The sequence below is a fragment of the Desmodus rotundus genome, chromosome 4 (genome assembly GCF_022682495.2).
Source record: "Desmodus rotundus isolate HL8 chromosome 4, HLdesRot8A.1, whole genome shotgun sequence".
NCBI lineage: Eukaryota > Metazoa > Chordata > Mammalia > Chiroptera > Phyllostomidae > Desmodus > Desmodus rotundus.
The window spans coordinates 57,748,079-57,764,741 of NC_071390.1; the positions used below are offsets into that span (position 1 = coordinate 57,748,079).

The window sequence follows — 16,663 nt, forward strand, 5'->3', positions numbered from 1 at the left end:
AAGACTGAATCCTGCTTTGGTTTTGTATTTTTCTCCCTCTCCTTGCCCACAGCACACCTGCTTAACATGTGGGCTCTGTACCCAGTGGGTGATCAGTAAATGTGAGCAACTGATAGGCAGTTTGCCTAGATAGCAGCTGACTGACCTGAGGTCAACTCCTCAGCTGACCTCTCAGGATTCCCTGAGACAGCACCTCCTGTAGGATGGGGGTGGGGTGATTGGTAAGGGTGACCTGATGGGTGTCAGAGGCCCAGAAGACTGGGCCATAGCTAAACTCTGTACCTCCCCACTCCCCATCATATACACGTTAAGAAGCCTTGCATTTAAAATGTCAGAGGTTGTAGCCAAAGCCTTTACTTTATAGAGGAGAAGGCACCATGGCCAGAGAAGGAAAGGGACTCACCCAGAGTCACGCAGAAAGCCTAATGGCTAAGCCACCTGCTCCTGATCCACTCCACATCCTAACTTTCCCTTCGCTGGTCCTGGTCTGGCAGTCTCCTGACATGGCAGCATTGTCCTCAGAACTGCTGGTAGAAGGGAAGTCTAAGGTGAGACTTGGGTTCCTGTCTCCTTCCCTTTGTGGTGACTCTGTCTACCCTGTAGTCTTCAGAATGGGACAATGGAGGGGAGACAGGATTTGGAGAAAAGAAATCTGGCTGAGTGGCCTTAGGGAAGTCTCTGCCCTCTCTGTAAACCTCAGTTTTCTCAATTAGTGGCTGATGGGGTCAGATAAGAGTATGAACAAGAAGGTGCTTTGCTAGCTGTGAATAAGCAATCATGTGGCAGGGATACATAGCATTAATGATTTTAATAAGAGTAATAGTCAATTTATCTAGAGTGGTGGTTGGGAGGAGGAGAGTATATGTAGAGAAGTATCTGCCCCTAAAGTTGCCCAGGCAACAGGTCTGATAGGTGTTTGGCTGTTTTAAGAGCTTTGAGCTCAGAGAGACAGGAAAAACCTCAGAAAGAAGAGCAAGTGGGTCTTCATGGAGGAACCAGCTTTCAGTTTGGGCTTGAAAGGCAGACAGAGATGAGCAGAAGAGGGGGCTTCACAATCCTGTGCAAATTGATGCTGCTTATTTCTCTAAAACATGTCTCATAGTGATTTATGATACAAAAGGAATCCCTAACCCTCTTAAACTTGCCCACACTCCATGCCTCAGGAATAAAGAGCAAAAGCTAAGGTTCCCCTCTCCTCTGGGCCAGGACTGGGCATTGGGTTCCTTGGGGCTGTGTGTTGACACAGAAGGTGTCAGTTTACAGCAGTGATAGCAAAACAGCAAATACTCTCCCTGCAAGCGCCACTGCCCATCTGCTACCCAGGCCAGAAATCACTGAGCGCAGTGCCCCTTCCCAGACATGAGTTCAGGTTCCTTCTCAACATAGCCATCTGCGTTGCCACTAAGAATAGAGTTGACCCAGAAGATGAAAACAATTTACCATCCTTGACTTATATCCACCCTCCCAGGACAATTTCTAACCTATATGGTGATTTTGTACAGATTAGAAAAGAGGATGTCCTCAATGCCAGCGGGCTCAAATCCTGTATAGAAGTCACCTTTGCACGCCCATTTGCATGCATGCACACACACGCAAAAGGTACCTCCTCCACCCACAGATACGGCCCCCTTGTTGCCAGGCATACAACTTGGTGGATGATAGCTTCCTTTCAGCACCACTAACCCCAGATATCTTTGTGCAGGACTGTGATAATAAAACCTTAGGGACAGCCTGACCATGTCAGCCCCACCCCTTGACTCTTGACCATAAGAGAAGTGCAAAAGATGGAAAGACCTATGAATCTTAAATTCAGCCAGCCACTCCACATTGGTTCTGAGTTGTATAAAGTGCTGGGCTTTTGGAGACTGTCTCCTCCCTAGCTGTGTGACATTGGCAACCTAAATATCCTCTGCTCTACAGTTTCCTTGTGTATAAAAATTTCCCACTGTTGCTTGAATGCCAGGACACAAGAAGGCACTGGGCACTCAGAAGGCCCTGGCTTCTGGAAGACCCTTGGAGAGTGCTTGCTTGGTTTCAAGGTTAGGCACTGTGAGGTGGTCATGAGGGGTGGCAGCCTGGATGTCAGAAGCCTGGAAGTCAAAAGGCTGGGTTCTCCTCCCAGCCTTTTATGCATGGCTCAGAGCAACTTGGCAGAAGCCCTTGGACCTCTAGTTCCTAGTAGTCATAGGAATAGACCTAGTAGCCCTACCCCAGCCCCCATTACACAAGGAACGACCCTCAGAAAAGTAATGGGGTGGAGATGGGCCCTTTCTGACATAGAAGCTACAGGCAGGAATGACTTTTCTCCTCTCCTTCCAATTTTGTACCCACTTTTATTTTTAAAAAACATACATTTTATCAATTGTCTCAGCCTGTGGAGGGACCCCAGAACTTTAGTGCTGGAAAGATGCCTAGACACTCAGGACTAGTGGTCAAATGTGAACATGTCCTCTTGCAGGGGACAAGGAAGAGTGGCTTTGAAGTATGTACGTACTTAGGCTTACGGGACATCTGTTTGGAAGATGAGGATAAGATACTCACCCTAAAGTGAAGTGTGCAGAGCTCTTTACATTGGGAGAAGTCCTACGCACATCAAAGAATGGAAGGTAAGCTGGCTAAGGAAACTTTGGAAGGAGTTGAAACTGCCCTTCAAATTACTCCTTGGTCTTTCTTGCCTACTTAGAATCTTTTTATGGCTGCCCTTTGAATAAAGTCCAAACATGTACTGAACATGACATTCAAGCCCTTTTGTCCTCTGACTCCAGTCCACCTTTCCACACTAACTGCAAGTACAACCTACTCTTCAACCCCAATACCACCTTGGTGCCCTACCTTCTAATGAAACCCTACTCAAGCAAGGCCCTCCTTGCCTCCATGCCTTTGCACACGCTGTTCCCTGCCAGGAAGAGTCATCCCTTTTCATTTTCCTGGAAGTCTCCTCTCACCCTTCAAGACCTAGCAGAAAAAATTCTTTTCTCAAAGAAGCCTTTTGTCATCACAACTCCTACATCCACTCTCACACACCCCCATTAGTCTATCTTTTATTCTCAACTACAGAGTGTTCATATGGTATTATGATATTTATAAAATGGTCAGTCATCCCTTCTCACCCTCTTCCCTCCCAGCCCCACCACTAGACTGAGCTTTTATGCCTGGCCCAATGCTGAATCAGAGCAGACCCTCTGTTTACTTAATAAATGAGTTAAACTAGAAAGCCATTGTGGTTTGTAGTCTCAGGGACAGAAAATTGTTAAATCTGGTCTCAGGGACTCAGAGGATTATAGAGATGCAGGGGGCTATGGTAGTGAGAGCTACTGTTTGCTCTGTTTCCCAGTCTCCCTTGCAGCAGGGCCGGGACCATGGGACTCATTCTTGACCAGAGGATGGTGGTAGAAACACTGTGTCTCTAGTGAGACAGCAAGAGTAGTTGTGGGTTCTCTACATTTTCAATCTCCCACTCTGGAGGGGAGGGAGTGAACGACTTCGAGATGACAGAGGCCAGACCCCTAACTCAGCATTGCAGGAGGGCTGCCAGGAGGGCCTCTCAGACTTCTGAGTAAGCTCGAAACAAACCTTCTTGTGGTCAGCCACTGAGGTTGGTGCTTATTTGTTATAGCAGCAGAGCCTGCTCTAGATCAGAAAATAGACGGACCCAAAGATGATCTGGTCTAAACAACTCATTTTACTGTATGAAAACTGATGCCCAGAAGAGGAAAATTACATGGCTTCTGGCTCTGTGATTTTGAATTGTCCCTTTGAACACTACTTGGTGGCAGCTGCCAAGTCTTCTGATTTCCAGTGCCAACCTTCTCCCTCTCCCTCAGCCCGCACTCATAGAAGGACATTAACCATAATCCCTGCTTGGTAATATTTTTATTAATTTAATTGTTTGTTTATTAATATGTAAGTTCCTGTGAACAAACCAGCCAATATAAAAACTCATACCTTGGCAATGGCATATCTACCTATGAGGTCTGCCCTTAGCCAATTCCCCAGCCTCCCCCAACCAGAGATAATCACCATGTGGAATCATTCTCTTGCTTTCTTATTTATATAGTTTTGTCTTACATACATGTATTCTAGAAGTACCATATTTTGCTGTATATAATGAGCACTCTTTTGCCCAAATTTTTGAGGGAAAAATAAGGATGCACATTGTACATGGGTAGTACCTGAAATATCTTTTTTCTGTTCTTATGTTTTATAATTATTTATTACATCAAATTTCTTGTACCATAATATGATAAAAATAAGTACTAAAATTCTTTTATAATACAAAAAACAAGTATCTAAATGTAAATAAATAAATAATTGAATTTAAAAATTAAAACCAAAGATATTTTTCCTGAAAGTTTGGGCCAAAAATGTGGGTGCACATTATACATGGCAAAATATAGTATATATCTCTGATTTGTTGATTAACTTTATTAAAAGACTATCATGATGTTTGACGTCATTGTAACTCACTTTTTCCACTTAATATAGTACTGCTAAATTTTAGTCCTTACCTGAGGATATGTTCATTGATTTTATTATTATTATTTTATCCTCACCCAAGGACATTTCTTCATTGCTTTTAGAGAGAGAGGAAGGGAGAAAGAGAAACATGGTTGCAAGAGAGAAGCATTGATTGGTTGCCTCTCATACACACTCTGACCAAGAATTAAACCTGCAAACCCCTCAGTTACAGGACGATGCTCCAACCAACTGAGCCACACTGGCCAGGGCATATTGAATTTTTTTTAGAGAGGAAGGTGGAGGGAGAGAGAAAGAGAGAAACATTGATGTGAGAGCAAAACATTGATCACCTCCCTCCTGCACATGCCCTGACCAGGGACCACACCCGCAACCTAGGTATGTGCTCTGCAACCTTCCAACAATCAAGCCTGCAACCTTTTGGTGTATGAGACAATGCTCCAACCAACTGAGCCACCTGGCCAGGGAAGCACTGCTAAATTTTAATCATATTAAGGTATACCACTATAATTCATTCATTTAGATGGCTGTATTCTCTTCCATTGTGTGACTATAGCACAGTTTATTCAACCATTCTCCTCTTGATGGTTCTGCAACACTGCAGCTAGGACTCTTCCTGACATGCATTTGCAAGAGTATCTCTTGAGTATATGCATTTGCTGCATTGTAGGATATGTAATTGTTCACCTTTACAAGATACACCTAAATGATTTCAAGCACAAGAGGTGCTGTGGGTCCACTCCCTCCCCAACACTTGATTTGACTTTTTTATTTTGCCAAATGTGTGTGCAGGTACTCCTGTTAAAAATATGGCAGGTGCCCTGACCTCCTTGGACCTGTTTCCAAACCTGCTAAAGGGAGGTGATATGCTCAGCACCTACACAGCTCCTGAAGTGAAGATGATGCGGAGAGTAGATGGCATCCATGCAGGACACCTGAAGCCAAGAAACCAGAAGACTGGCCTTGCTTCTGCTATGGTCTTCACAGTGAAGGACAGGCAGCTACTCCTTCCAGTGTCTCCAGGACCTGGCACATTAGACTAATTCGGAGAAGGGGAAGCTGAGACTCAGAGCTGTATAATCAACATGTTGGAAGATGGAAAGCAGAGGCAGGCAGAACATGAGAGCTCAGGCCTGGGAAAGGACTCCAGGCCCACCCAAATTGGACAACTCATCACAGACCCACATTTGGAGGGTTTTCCTCTTGGCTCATGATGTGATATAGCCAGAGGTATTGTTTTCCCTGGCCTCTGCCATTGATAAGACAGAGAAAAACAGCTCCCATGATTACAATGATGCCGTCAGCCCTTCCTGCCGCTGTCTTCCTGCTTGGAGACCTTCTCTCCTGTGCCCCTTTCTTTCTCTCCTTCCGGAGACTGTGATTCAGGCCAAGATGCCTTGTGGGGCCAAGGAGCAGGGGCTGGGCTCAGTTCCCATGTTTACTGGCCTCAGTGGGCTCATAGCTCCTTCTACTCTTGGACCTTTGGCTTATCTGAGCCCAAAAGACACCTAGACGATGGTATGCTGGATTCATAAGAGGTGATTGCTAAATTTTTATGGATTTTTGTCTGCCAATTGTTAAACACAGTCATTATTAAAAATTAGTTCATCACATCCTAATAATTGGATTATATTTTGCTGTTATCTATGCTCTTGAGGTGGTTGATGTACTACTGTATGTTCATGGCAGAAAAGCTAGATAACAGAGTGCTGTGTGCATCCTTCCCAATCTGTGCTTGTCACAAGTACAGATGTAGAACTCGTGAAAGTATTTGTATCATGGAAATTAGCTAATGCCATAAATCAAGAATTTTTTTTTTGCAAGTTGGTTGCTAGACATTAATCAGGACACCACTGCTCTTAGGCACTTTTCTTAAGATCCTCCTCTGAGGAATCTATGGTCCAGAGGGGGCTTGAGGTTTGACCAAGGCCACACAGTGAATCACAGGTAGTACTGAGATGAGAGTCCAGGTTTTCTGAGGACTCCACACAACACACACCTCATTTGTCCATGTATGTTGTCTGTATCACATACACTAGATGCACAGAACACTCTCAATGTTTTCCCTATTTTTTAAAGAAATTATTTTACAATGGCTGTATATTATCAGTGTCAAAAATTTAAAACACCTATAATCCCATTGGTCAGGAATAACCAGTGTTGGCTTTTTTATAGGAATCACTTTGGGCTTTTATCTATACATATATACGCATGAATAATTTTTACCACAAAAGCAGATCAAAAATTGCATGCACTGTTTATGATATGAATCATGCTTTTGTTTTTCAACTCTGCCATATAATGTGGTCATCTTTCTGAGTCAAGATTTCTCCTCCAGAAATTGAGTACCTCTTTCCTTGACAGAGCTATATTTTGCAATCAAGCAGACCTAGTTTATATCTCAGCTCTGGCATGTATTTGCTGTGCGACTAAAGACAAAGAAAGTAACTTCTTTGTGTCTCTTCTGTAAAATGCAGATAATGATAGCACCTATTTCATAACATTATCTTGAGAATTGAACAGATATGTGGAATGCTCTTAACATTGCCTAGCACAGAGTAAGCCTTGAATAGATATAACTAAGTTTTTCATTTTGCCTTAACATTTCACTGTGGTGTTGCTTTCTACCTGTTCTGTACTTTCTCTGGAGCTGACTCTAAGTCTAGAAATGAATTAAGAGGAATAAAATTGCACTGAAATTGACATAGCCCAAACAGAACTCTTGGTTACCTACAATCTGCTCCTTCCCAGGGTAACCCATGTCAGTAATCAGCACTACTGTTCCCCCAAAGCCCAAGCTAAAAACAAAGTCATTATTAATTCCTCCTACTCCTTCTCTTTGCATCTAATTCACTAATAAGTCCCATCCATGCTGCTTCTAAGATATATAGTCCATGTCTGCCCACCTGCTTCTGTCGTAATCTCCAACATCCTCGTCCAGTCCTCTATCTTCTTGGGCCTGGATTTGTGCAACACCCTCCTCACTGCTTTTCCTACTGCTTCTCTTAACCCCCTGTACTCTCCCACAATACATTTTACAGCCAAGAGCCAGAGTGATGTTCTAAAAGCAGTGCGACATTATAAGTTACAATCAATGAGTGGGTTGTGGCTTGGTTTTTATTTTATTGAAATAGAAGAATTAAGACTATCAGTATACATTGCACAAAATATCTATTGTTTTGTGATACTTTTGTTTCATTTATTTTAAAAAACATACACTTGTATACATCACTGGTGTACCTGGTCATGATATAACATTTCTTTTTTCTTTTTTTCTTGTGTGTGTATGGTAGCGAGGAGGGAAGAAGGGAGGGAGGGAGAGAGAGAGAGAGAGGGGGAGGGAGAGGGAGAGAGAGAGAAAACACTTAACCTAAGATCTACTTTCTTAGTATATTTTTAAGTATACAATACAATATTGCTACTATTGGGACTTTGCTGTACAGTAGATCTTTAGTCACTTTGTATACCTGAAAATTTGTACCCTTCAACTAATACCTCCCCCATTTCTCACTCCTCCCAGCTCTGGCAATCATTGTTCCACTCTCTGCTTCTCAGAGTTTAACACTGTTGGATTTCTCACGTAAGTGATAGCATGTGGTATTTGTCTTCTGAGCCTGGCTTAGCACAGTGTCCTCAACAAGGACATCTTGTTGATTTTAGAGACAGGGGAAGGGAGGGAGAGAAAAAGGGAGAGAAACAGCAATGTGAGAGAGAAACATCAATCAGTTGCCTCTCACATATGCCTCAACTAGGGACCAAACATGTAACCCAAGCATGTGCCCTGACTAGGAATCGAACCAGCAACCTTTTGGTTTACAGAACCAACTGAGCCAATCTGGCCAGAGATCAACATGTATTTCTTATGCTACCTTTTAAAACATCTACCAGATGTTATTGTACTGCTGTTTAAACCCTTCAAATAGCTTCCACCACACTTAAAAAAAACCCAGAGTCCTTAGCTTGGGCACGGTCCTGCAGAACCTGCCCCTCCCTCTCACTTTACCCACTTTCTCTGTAGTCACTGGCCTTATTTCTGTTCTAACACCCTCAGCTTGATTGCCCCTGCAGATCTTTGTACTGGCCATCTCCACTGTCTGGACTACTCAGCCCCCAACATTTGCCTGGCTGCACAGATCATTTGGGCTCCGACTCAAACATTGCCTTCCTGCTTGTTTATTTGTTTATTCACTTATTTATTGTCTGTCTTTCCCTACTCTTCCCAAACGTACCCCAGGATGTAGGTCCCATGAAAGCAAAGACCTTGCCTAGCACATGGTAAGCTGCCTGGCACACAGTCGGGCATCTGTTCATGCCGATGAATGAATGCACTGACCCCAGCACCTAGGGCACACTCATCTGTTGTATGACAATTGGAAAGTAGCTTGAAGGTCTCCCAAGCTCCTCTGAAGAACCTAGGCTGTGAATTGCTATTCAGCTCACCACTGGGCTTTATGGAAGAGGAAAGTGAGGCCCAAAGAGATAAGAGATGCCATAAGGTCACCGAGAGCTTCAGCTGCCTGACACCACTGTCCCTTGTTGTCCCTGGGCTTCCCAGTCTGTACTCAAAGGCTTTGTGCCCACCTCAGGCCCTGAGAGAGTTCAAGTTGTCTGAACCTTTATCAGAGGGTTTGACACCTTTATTCTTTTTAGTTTTGCTCATTTATTTTGCTTTATTGTATTTCCTTTTTAGTGTATTTTATTTCATTTTATTCGTTTATAATAACAGCCCACAGCTTCTGTGTTCTGTGAAGGCTAATGATTTACCAGTGGATCCTGAGCTTTGGTCATTTGTCTTCTCCCTGCCTCCCCCTCCCTCTCCCTGCTGGCTCTCAGGCTGAGGCCTTCCCCTGCACCCTACCTGCCCCCTTAGTGGCACCACACTCCCCAGGGCCTGTTTCACGGTTTTCCGTGGTTCCTGAATGGGCTGGTGCCCTTTCCCAAGACCCCTTCCTATGTGAGTCCAACTGCAGAACCTCAACAAAACCCCCCTGAACCTTAGTGTCCTGGTCAGTGCTCTAGGCAGGGGGATCTGTGCAGTGCCTACTCCCCAGAGCTGGAGGATCCAATTAAAATAACACATGTGAGCACCGTTTGTGGGCTCCAAGGCTCTATCTGATCATGAGTGCATGTGCAGAAAGCCATTCATAGTCACATATTGGCCTTCATGTCCACAGGCTGACTCTGCCGGTTTAGAGTACTTTACCCATGTTAGCCATCCTCCTCTGACATTCTTCTCTCAGGCATATTCAGATCTGTCCCTGTTCTTCCAGCCTCCTGGGCCACCACCAAGATTCTCTGAATCACACTGCCACTCTGGCCTACTACCCTTCCTTTTGGGTTGCCAGATTTAGCAAAAACAAAATAAAAAACAAACAAACAAAACCAAGTTTGCCCAGATAAACAATGATTTTTTTTTTAGTATTAGTATGTCTAATGCAATATTTGAGACATACTTATACTAAAATACTATTTGCTGTTTATCTGAAGTTCAGATTTCATTTGGTGCCTGGTCTCTTATGCGGCAACCCTACTTCAGGGGCTTCCTTGATTTGCCTTGGGTCAGTCACCTAAATCACACTCTACCTTGGTTTCATTTTCTGAAAACAGGAAGCACAATAGATAACTCTCAGGACAGTTATGAGGCTCGGAAAAAAGTTTGGAAAAGTCCAAAAAGCTGTGACTTGTGTATTTGGTTGAACAAATCTCATTGTCTAGCTTAATAACCCCCCCACCCAGGCTTCTCTCACTTGGTGAGCTTCTTGGCCATGCCACCTTTCCTCACACGGTGCTCAACTGCCTGCATGCCCCTTCAGTCCCTGGTGACATCACACCAGGGCACTGTCTTTTCTTCCACCCTGAGGCCTGCCTGCCATCAGCCTGAGTGGCTAAGTACTAGGATGACTACGTGTCTCAGTTTGCTCAAGACAGTCCAGACTCATGCCAGCTATTCCTGTGTCGATTGTAAATTCGTTTTCTTTCACTTCCAGAGGGGACCAGAAATTATATGATGGTTCATCACCACCTGCTCTCTCAGTTCCTCAACAGCCTCATTTCCAAGGACTGTACCCTTCCACTGTATTCCAGTCCTCACACTTTCCCTGGCCACATGCTGGCTGTGCCACTCAGAATCACCCTCCTCAACAATGAAAGTGCAAACATCTCTCTTAGACCATGCCTCCTCTCCTTCCAACTTCATCACCCACCTTCTCTTACTCCTGTCTTTTCTTCTTTCCTCATGTACCTCACCTGTCTTGGTATATCTTGTCTATCATTCTTGTCAGCATTTCATTGGCCCCATTGGCCTGGCATCTCACCTGCCCAGAAAATTTCTGGTGTAGATTCATCTATCATCAGCCTTCTCTAGATTGGCCTGGAAAGCCAAGGGTAGCTGGACAACCTCACACAATCACACAGTCTGAGGCCACTAGATTCTTGGTCAAAGAGATGGCATGATTGAATATGTGCTTCTGACAGGATACCTTGGCTACAATGTGGAGGGAATCCTGGAAGGGAGGACCTAACAAGCAGAGACCAGAGAGGAGCTGTTCATTCACCAAAACTTTACTTAGTACCTCCTTTGTGCAGGCACTGTTCTAGGTACTGGAGATAAAATAGTCCACAAAACTACAAAAAAAATTTTACTCTCAGCAAGCTTACATTTTAGTGAAGGAATTTAGACAATAGATAACTGTGTTAGTCTAGGTTCTCCAGAGAAACAGAACCAATAGTAGCTCTCTCTCTCTCTCTCTCTCTTTTATAAACACACACACACACACACACACACACACATTCCCCAGTCCAAGTCTGTGTGTGAAAGCAGGAGAAGACCAATGCCCCAGTAGAGAGAATTATTACTCACTTAGCCTTTTATTCTATTCAGACCTTCAACAGATTGGATCAGGTCCATCCACATAGGGGAGGGCAATCTGCTTTACTCAGTCCACTGATTTAAATGTTATTTTCATGCAAAGAAACCTTCACAGAGACATCCAGACTACTATTTTACAAGTATCTGGGCACCCAGTCAGATTGACACCCAAAACTAATCATCACAACAAGTAAGTAAATAAGTAACATGTTATGAAGTATAAGTGCTATGAAGAAAAAATAAAGGAGGAAAGGAGGATAAGAAAAGCCAGCAGTTGATGTTTTAGATGGGGTAGTTAAGGTAGCCCTCTCTGAGAAGGTGATAAGTGAAAACTTGAATGAAATGAGGGAGTAAAACCTTGGAGATATCAGTAGAAACAGCATTCTAGGGAGAGGAAACAAGTTCAAAAACTTTGAGGTTGGACTAGGCTGGCCATATTCAAGGACATGGAGCAGGACCCAGGACAACAAGAGGGAAAATAGAAGATGATAAAGTTTGGAGAGGAAACAGGGTCCCACACAGAGCCTTGTGGGTCATTGTAAGGATAGTGACTAACGTTGGGTGTGACATGGAGGGTGAGATGAGTGAGTGGAGTGAGATGATCTGAATTATACTTAGAAGCAGGCTAGGGCAGAAGCAGGGACACTAGTTGGAAACCACTGGTAATCCAGGCAAGAGATGATGGCTTGTTAGCTGGCAGGGTGGTGGGAAGTGGTTGGACTCTGGATATATTCTGAAAGTAGAGCTGGCAGAACTTCCTGATAGATTCCGTGTGGATTGTGAGAGATAATACCAAGTGTTTTTTTACCTAAGCAACTGGAAAAAATAGAGTTGCTATTAACTGAAATGGAAAGGACAGACTGCAGGAGAGCAGGTTTATGAGAAAGATTAGGAGCTCAGTATTGGATATGGTTCATTTGAGAAGTCTGTTAGACATTCTAATGGAGATGTCAAGTAGGCAGTTTGAGGTAAAATTAAAGATAGAGGTCTGGACTAGGGCTGGAAATCATCAACATAGATATGGTATTGAAATCCATGGGACAGGATGAGACCTCCCATGGAGTAAGTATATGCAGAAAATAGGAATTAAGGCCCTGGCTGGTGTGGCTCAGTGGACTGAGCACCAGAAGACAAAGCAAAGGGTTACTGGTTCGATTCCCAGTTGAAACCCAGGGCACATGCCCGGGTTTTGGACCAGGTCCCCAGTAGCAAACGCTCGAGGGGCAACCATGGTATCTCCCCCATTCTTTCCCCCTCTCTTCCCCTCTCTCTAAAAATAAATAAATAAAATCTTCTAAAAAATAAAATAGGAATGAAGAAATGAGACTTCTGGCCAAGAATGGAGGCATAGGTAGATACACTTTGCCTCCCTGCACAACCAAAAGAAAGACAACAATCAATTTAAAAACAAAAAAACCCCAGAACTCTCAGAAAATCAAACTGTACGTAAGTCCAACAACCAAGGAGTTAAAGAAGAAACATTCATCCAGACTGGTAGGAGGGGCGGAGATGGGCAGCCAAGGTGGAGAGGAGGTGTGGCGAGGTGGTGGCTGGAGAACCAGGCAGGGGAGGCTGGTGGTGCCACATTCTCATGCAGATAAACCAGGAGAAACAAGTGGGGAGCAAGACAGACCACAAAACCCAGGGTTCCAGCACAAGAAAAGAAAACCTCAAAACTTCTGGCTGTGTGCTCACTCCGGCAGCACATGTACTGAAATTGGCATGATACAGAGAAGATTAGTAAGGCCCCTGTGCAAAGATGACACGCAAATTCGTGAAGCAGTCCACATTTTTAGGACACATGGACAAAACCAAAAGGGGATAGGATCAAGGGTGGGAAGTGGGGATGGCTGGGGTCGAGGAGAGTGGAGGTGGGGGGGAAATGGAGACAACTGTACTTGAACAACAATAAAAAAGTTAAAAACAGAACAAAAAAAAAAATCTGGCTGTAGAAACCTGTGGGGGTTGCAGCAGTGGCAGAAACTCCCAGCCTCACAAAAGAGTTCATTGGAGAGACCCACAGGGTCCCAGAACGTACACAAACTCACCCACCCACCCAGTAATCAGCACCAGAAGGGCCCGATTTGCTTGTGGGTAGCAGGGAAAGTGACTGAAAGCCAGCCAAGAGCCAAGCAAGTGGCATTGTTTGCTCTCAGACCCCTCCCCCACATACAGCACCACAATGCAGAAAAGTGGCTTTCGATAATTTCTGTGAGCATCCTGATTACCAGTGTTTTGAACTCTGCAGCTGATAGATTGGCTATCTCCTCATCACTTAGTTCTCTTTTTTTGGAGTTTTGATCTGTTCTTTCATGTGGGCCATATTCCTTTGTCTCAGCACACCTGTTACTTTGGCAGGGGCTAAATCTTAGGAATTGGCCAGGGCAGGGCAATCCACTTCACTGTGTTGTGGCGCTGTATATGGGGGAGGCATCAGAGAGGGAACAATGCCACTTGCTCAACTCTTGCCCCACTTTCAATCACTTCCTCTGCTACCCACAAGCAAATTGGGCCCTTCTGGTGTTGATTCCAGGCAGGTGGGTTTGTGTGTGTTCTCGGCCCCAGTAGGTCCCTCCAATGGACTCTCCGGTGAGACTGGGATTTTCTTGTGCCTCTACAACCCCCACAGGGTTTTGCAGTCAGAGGCTTTGAGGCTTTATTTCCCCATGCTGGAACCCTGGGTTGTGTGGTCTCTCTCGTTCCCCAGTTGTTCCTCCCGGTTTATCCACAAATGAATGTGGGTCTGCCCAGCCTAGCAGCAACTGCCTTGCCACTCATCCTCTCCTCCCTGGCTTCCCATGTCCACCCCAGTCTGGATGAATGTTTCTTCTTTTAACTCTTTGGTTGTTTGCCTTCCATACAATTCAATTTTCTGGAAATTCTGGTTGTTTTTTGTTTTTAAATTGGTTGTTGTCTTTCTTTTGGTTGTGCAAGGAAGCAAAGCATATCTACCTATGCCTCCATCTTGACCAGAAGTCCTTGGACATAAATTTTCAAATCAGTTGGGCAATTAAACAGGCTTTTGACCAATCATTCCTCTTCTTGGCTCTACCTTCACACTCACTTCCATAGGAAAGGAATGTCACCTGTTCCCATGCCTTTGGGGCTTCTGCACTGTAAATTAGCTTGCCTCATGGCTTTTTACCTGTGCTTTTTATAATTCAGCTTTCTCTATTCTACTAACACTAGTTACCCTCTTACATGAGCTTTCCAGCCTGGAAAATTATGTTGCATAATTCCCTCTAGTAGTCCCATTATTTTTATTGGTTTACCTTTTCTTGATCTTTTACTCTCATTTTAGAAAATGATGGGGTAAAAGCTAATGTCAGTGTTCAACCCACCAAGTTCAACCAGAAGTACTTTCTCTTCCTTTCTCAAAGGCTGAGATTCTATCTCCTGAATGTAGCAGGGAGAATGAGTGTTTGTTAAGTCCTGGATGCTGTGAATTCAGTCATGTGAGAAGACCCTCTGCTTCAAATCTTTGTCCCAGAGAGGGCCCCAGTCCTAACCCCCCTGCCCTTGATGAATCCTTCCTGAGGGGTTTGAAGACCTAAACCTATTGAGAAGGGAAGGGCATTGGCTCAATATTCTGAGCTGGAGGCCTCAGAGCAAGGTCATGTTTGGCTATGGCTCAGCCCAAGGAAATAACACAAATGGTGGATGGGATTAGGGACAGAGAGAAAGAATCCCACCAGTAAACTTGTCTCTGGCATATCCATTCTCAACTTCCTAAGAATGTCTTGCAGCAAACCTTCTGGGGAGAGTGATAAAGATGGTGACATTCAGGGTTAGAGTCAAGGAACTGAATGATTGGTCATTGAGTAGAATCACTTCCCTCTGACTACCTCTCATAACCTTTGCCCTTATCTCCTTCACACTACCCAGAGTGCCCTCTCCCTGGGCGATTCCATCCATTCAGTGCCCTCACTGGTGGCCTCCAGGCAGATCCATCCCAAGGACTCCCCAGGTTGTATCTCCAGCCACAGTCCCCTTCCTTACCTCTAGCTGAGCAGAGATGCTTTTCTTTGGATGTACCACAGATATTATATTGTACTCTGTGTCACACTTTATTTTTAAGATCCAAGCCCATCATCTGTTTTGGGTTTCTTAAGGATTCTCCATATTTCTGGTTCACTTCTATATCTTCTCCTTATTTCTGAGAACTGTTATGTATTTATTTGGTGACTTTTAAATATTTTTGCTATAATCTTTTTAGGTCTTTGGGTAGGGGGCAAGATAGCTGTGTGACTTGAAACTTAGAAGAACATGTAAATCCTTTCCTGGGGTTTATTTTTAAAAGACCTTATGGTATTCCTTCAACCTCAACAGTCTCAAGATGAGTAAGAGCCTGCCTTCCTTGGAGAATGATGTTTCCCAACCTCCTGAACAGTTTAGGGTACATTTGGTAGTTTTTCTTAAAGTTTATTTTGACCATCATTCTTTTTCCTCCATCATTAGCTCATCTCTCACTGGGGTAAAAACAGCTTCCCAGATCTCTGGATTCCCCTTTAGAAAACACACTGGAGGTTTTGTTCCTGTGGGAAGGATCGGATGAAACTCTGCTTCCTAGGATGACTCCATAGCTATTTAACCAATTACCAGGGGTTTATGCAATGTTCTCACTGTCCCCAGGCCTGTACCAGTAAACATTTATTGCCTACTAGATAGAGCCCAAATGCCTTATCCTGTAATGAAAGCCACTTAGCATTTGCAGTATTATTACTCTTATCTCGGGGCTGCAAAGAATCAGCTGAGTGACGTCAAAAGTGTGGGTTCTGCAGCTAGACCACTTAGGCTCCAATCTGACTCTGCCATGTACTTGCTCCGAGACCTCGAGCAAGTTCCTTAACCTTTCCATGCCGCAGTTTCCTTCTCTGTAAAGTGGTAAGTGATGGTAATAATAGTACATGCTTCATAGAGTTTTTGTGAAGATTAAATGAATAAATAAGTGAAAAGGGCTCAGAACAATGTCTGGTGCTCAGAAAGTGCTATATAACGTTAGCTACTACCTTTACCTCTCTGCATCCCAAGACAGACCCTCCTCTCCAGTCAGACTGGGCCATTCCCTGTTTCTCTCCCCAACTCTGAATTTCTGTTTGACAGTCTTCAAGATTAAATCCTCCTCTCCCTTCTCCTTTCTTTCTCCTTCTTCTATTATCAGTGATAACTACCATTTATTGAATATTTGCTATATGCTAGTCACTTTTCAAGTGTTTTTTTAACTCCCAATAATCCTGAAAGATTGATAACTTTGCTCCTGTTTTATAGATAAGCACGCTAAGCCTGAAAGAGGAAAAGTAAGTGGCTCTTCTGAGTGGC

General features: G+C 44.0%; 1 non-coding gene across 1 annotated transcript; it reads left to right on the top strand.

Moving 5' to 3' along the window:
- Positions 1-13,031: 13,031 nt before the first annotated feature.
- On the top strand, positions 13,032-13,138 carry LOC112305684 (U6 spliceosomal RNA). The gene has a single exon (XR_002974842.2). It is a non-coding gene; the product is annotated as a U6 spliceosomal RNA (small nuclear RNA).
- The last annotated feature ends 3,525 nt before the right edge of the window (positions 13,139-16,663 follow it).